Genomic DNA, 4,433 nt, shown 5'->3' with positions numbered 1-4,433 from the left:
TGAATCACCATCACAAGTTATAATCAGAGCCTCCAGGAGGCCTGAGATGACCCGAGGAGACCAAATAAAGTGAGAAGAGGAGAGGCCACGCCTGCAGGAGCTGCAGCAGGTAGTGGCCAGGCAGGGAAAGCAGGGGGAATAGTCGGGGGAGACAGGCAGGAGGGAAACCAGCCATAAGTCACAGCAACTCAGGGAGGAGGGTGGATCAAGGAAAGACTGTCCAGGGCGCCAGAAGCCAGGGGCAGGTGAACTAGGGATGATGACAGGAAAATGTCTGTAGGGTGAGGGCCATCCGCGACCTAACCAACACTTAGTGGAGCGCTAGCACCAGGGAAAGTTTTTGAAGGATTTCTAATAACAGAAGCTTATGATGTAATTCTAAGCTTAAAACAGAGAATCCAAACTCACAGTTATCTTAATTATGTAAAAATCATTCGTGTGAAGAAACATATGAGTAGATATGTATTACTTTAATGATTAATGATAAACGGGATAAGGAAATGTATTTTGTACTAACTTGTGGAGTAAGCCTCTAACCTCCTTAAGTAAGATCCTGAAATTAGAGTTCAGCCTATAGTTGGCGTTGAATATATTCAAAACAGCATATTTTTAAAGCTGAAAAATTATTTAATCTTTTTCTGTTCTTTCAGTGTGCTGGGTTATTTTTCCCACTTTTTATTTAAATACAAATTGATGAACTCTTCCTGGGCCCACTGACTTGATGCGAGTTGGCAGAGACAAGTCTTGTTGGCTGGCAGCCTGCTTAGTGCTTTTGCCCTTTATACTAAATCCTGTTACTTTCAGGACTAGGTTTTGCAGATGCTGGGTGCAGTGTTGTAAATTCATTAATTTTCCAGAGGAAAAGGCCCTCTCGTTTAGGAGGAACCTCGTACACTTAGATTGACATTTGTGGGAATTCTGGCCTGGATGTTAGAGAAAGACAGACGGAGAGCGACCACAGAGCTCTCTGTGAGGCAAAGATGTTTGCAACTGACTCAAGGAAACGACTGGACAAGCAGAGGCAGCGTGTATTGTAGAAAATCGGGACAGGCAAACGTTCTGCAATTCCGTCCCTGGTGTTTGCAAGTTCTTATCAGGACACCATGAAGCCCGATCATGCCTTCACCTTCCTCCTTACTGAGAAGACAACTGCGTAGCCACTGAACTGGCTCAGTGAGAACTCCTAGAAAGTTATACTCTGTATCAGCTAAGTCCTGCCCCTCCCTTTCCTACAAGAAGTTCATTGATCTGCCTGTCACTTGGGCAGTTCGATGGCCTGGCTGTCCCCCAACATGGGGACCCCTGGCCTCCCCTTTGGAGGAGGGGTGAGTCAGGGCAGAGAGAAGGGCCCAGGAGCCGGACCACAGTCCAGTTCGTTCCCAGGCAGCTTCATGATTACACGGCAACAGGGGAAGCCTGGACCTTTAAAAGGGTGGCCTGCGCACTGTGTTGAGGGCATTCAGCACATCAGGGCTTAGCAAGAGAGCTGAGATCAGGCTGTGCTGTCTGCAGGGCAAAGGGTGGTCTTGGAACTCGTGCCATGTATTGCTGCACAGAATTCCTGATGAAAGGCCCGGAGGCACCTGGGACATTGAGAACTGGGTTTCTCTGCCTTGTCTCTGACCTGAACCCTCCCCAGGTAACCCGAAACCAGTGCTTCCTCCACAACAGTCAGCTTCTGAGCCCCAGAGTCAGGGCTGGGAGCTGGGCTGCAGGGTGAAAAGCAAGGCTCTCGTGAGTCTGGTAGAATGTGGAGGCGAATGTGGAGGTAGAATCTGGTAGATGGGAAGGCACAGCTGAAAGGCCCATGGCAGCCGGTTATTGGCAAGTGTTTGCTGTGCCCCTGGGTTGGGTGTTCGGCGTCACTGACAGAAGCCTGGCAGCAGCAGCAGCAGCCCTCTGGGTGAGTTCCATCAGCCTGCAGATGGAGCTGGCGGACTCGTTGTCATAGAAATATTATCAGCGGCCATTGATTGAGCCGTGCCTGTGGGCCAGGCACAGTGCATGGCCCACACCCTCCAAATTCAGGGTTGAAATGACAGGCACTGGTCAGAACTGTGGCTATGCCTCACCCCAAACTCCATCTTCCCCCTTCTGTCCAGCCGTCAGACAGACTGCAGAGTGACAGTTCCCGAGCGCACATCTGAGCATGTCCCGCCCACCCAAACCCTCCCGTCGCCTTCAAACCTGTAGGCAAGTGCAGGCCCCTCGGCCTGACACAGCCGCCCACACTCGCCCTCTGCTGCCTGACGCACCTCACTGCCCGGCACAGGGCCATTGCCCTGGGCTCCCGATGCTGTTCCCTCTGTAATTCCCGTCCTCACCTCATCCCCGACCAGCTCCCCTCAGTTTCTAAACTCAAACTTCCGAGTTTGTGATTGTTATCCAGGTTACTTCACTGACTTGCTGGTTAAAGTACACATTTGCCTTGATTTTTTTTTGCCTACAGCAACTTAGCACAGAGCTTTTTTACATATTTGCATAACCCATGGCATTTGTGTATGTGATTGACTGAGATATTGCCCTGGAGGCCCAGCATCCTTCCTCATGCTGCCCTGTCTTGGGCTACAGCCTTGGGAAGTGAGAGGAACAGGACTGTGCATGTTTAGGTGCCTGACCCAGGGGTTCTGACCTTTGGGTTTATGCTGAAGTCACAGAACATCATTATGAGATTATTAACATTATTATAACATTATCCTCATAGACTTGGTCCTGGCCCCCTGCCCAGGAGAGAAGCAGTACCCATGAGCCGGAGATTAAAGTTCAGTGAGGCAAATGCAAAATACTCTTGGAACCTGGGAACAAGACTCTGCACTTGACATAATTGATAGTTGGAAACAAAACATGGACACTATTTTAATAATATTTTGAGGTGTTTTGACTTCTCCTTTTTCTATACTGGTGCTAGACGGGAAAAGATATTTCTATGTAGAGTACCTAACTGCCATCATGAGCATGAACACGTATGTCAGCATATGTTCCTACCAGTAACAGTGGTTTAAATACTAGACATTTTTATTGTCTCATATGAACAACGTGTGGAAGTAGGTAGTGCCTAGGTTGGATCTAAAGATGAATAATCAAAGACGAGGCACATTCCAAGTTTTCCCCTGCATCATTTTAAACATACTAGAGGTCCGGTGCATGAAATTCATGCACGGGGGTGGGGGGGGTGGTCTAAGCCTGACCTGCGCCCTCTCATAGTCCAGAAACCCTCGGGGGATATCTGTCTCCTTCACACCTGTAGGCAAGTTTGAAGGAGACATCCTTAGCATTGCTGCGGAAGCAGGAGAGGCTCCCACCACTGCCACTGGGTTCATCAGCTGTGAGCCCAGCTTCTGGCTGAGTGGTGCTCCCCCTGTGGGAGTGCACTGACCACCAGGGGGCAGCTCCTGTGCTGAGCGTCTGCCCTCTTGTAGTTAGTGGACGTCATAGCGACTGGTCGTTCTGCTGTTTGGTCAATTTGCATATTAGCCTTTTATTATAAAGGATTAGAGGCCTGGTGCACAATATTTGTGCACAGGGTCGGGGGTCCTTCAGCCTGACCTGCACCTTCTCCAATCTGGGAGCCCTCAGGGGATGTCCTACTGACGGCTTAGGCCTGCTCCCTGTGGTTCTCTGTTCTCTGCGGGGCCTGCCTGCTCCACACCATGGCAATGGGCAAGCAGGCCCTGCTGGGTGCTGCCTGTGGGCTGCGCTTGCCTGCTCGCTGGTCGCCGTGGCTATGGCCAAGCAGGCCCTGCTGTCTGCTGTTAAGCTGTGCAGCAGATCCGCCTGAGGGCGGGTCTGGCTGTGCTGCCACCGTGGAGTTCCTGGCGCCCCGCCCTGACACTGCATGCACAACCTCCTCCTGTCTGGCCCTGCCTCCCTCTCCGGCCCTTGAAGCAGCCTTGGGGTTGCTGACCAGGCCCTCCCCCAGTGCAGGCATGTGGAGGCCCCTGCCACCCCGCCCCCGACGCTGCGTGTGCAACCTCCTCCTGTCCAGTTGACCTGTTACGACGTCCTGGTTAATTAGCATATTTCTCTATTACATATATATAGATTGGCTTTTCTCTTCAGGCTGTTGGCCTCATGGTCTCAACAGGCTTGCCACAGCTCTGGCATCACATTCTTGTGGCCGTGTTGAAAGGCAGGAAGGAAAGGAACAAGAAAGAGAGCTCTTCTCTCTTGATCTCTACTTATTGAGAAGGGGGAAAGTCCCCTGGAGACTTCTCTTTAAGTTTTATTTGTCATAAATGGGTCACTTGGCAACCCCCCAGGTGCAAGAGAGGCTGAGAGCACATTTTCAGGCTCTATACTGGGAAGTGGGTTCTATTAGGAGAGAAGGGATACAACAACGCCGTTGGCCACAGAAAACCTATTCTTGCCTGTGCAGCTCATCCGCACACCCAGCAGGTATGGAGCGCCTGTGCTGAGTGCCAGATTCTTGTTCT

Source organism: Myotis myotis, unplaced genomic scaffold (genome assembly GCF_014108235.1).
Source record: "Myotis myotis isolate mMyoMyo1 unplaced genomic scaffold, mMyoMyo1.p scaffold_m19_p_5, whole genome shotgun sequence".
Taxonomy (NCBI): Eukaryota; Metazoa; Chordata; class Mammalia; order Chiroptera; family Vespertilionidae; genus Myotis; species Myotis myotis.
This window is presented reverse-complemented; position numbering follows the sequence as displayed.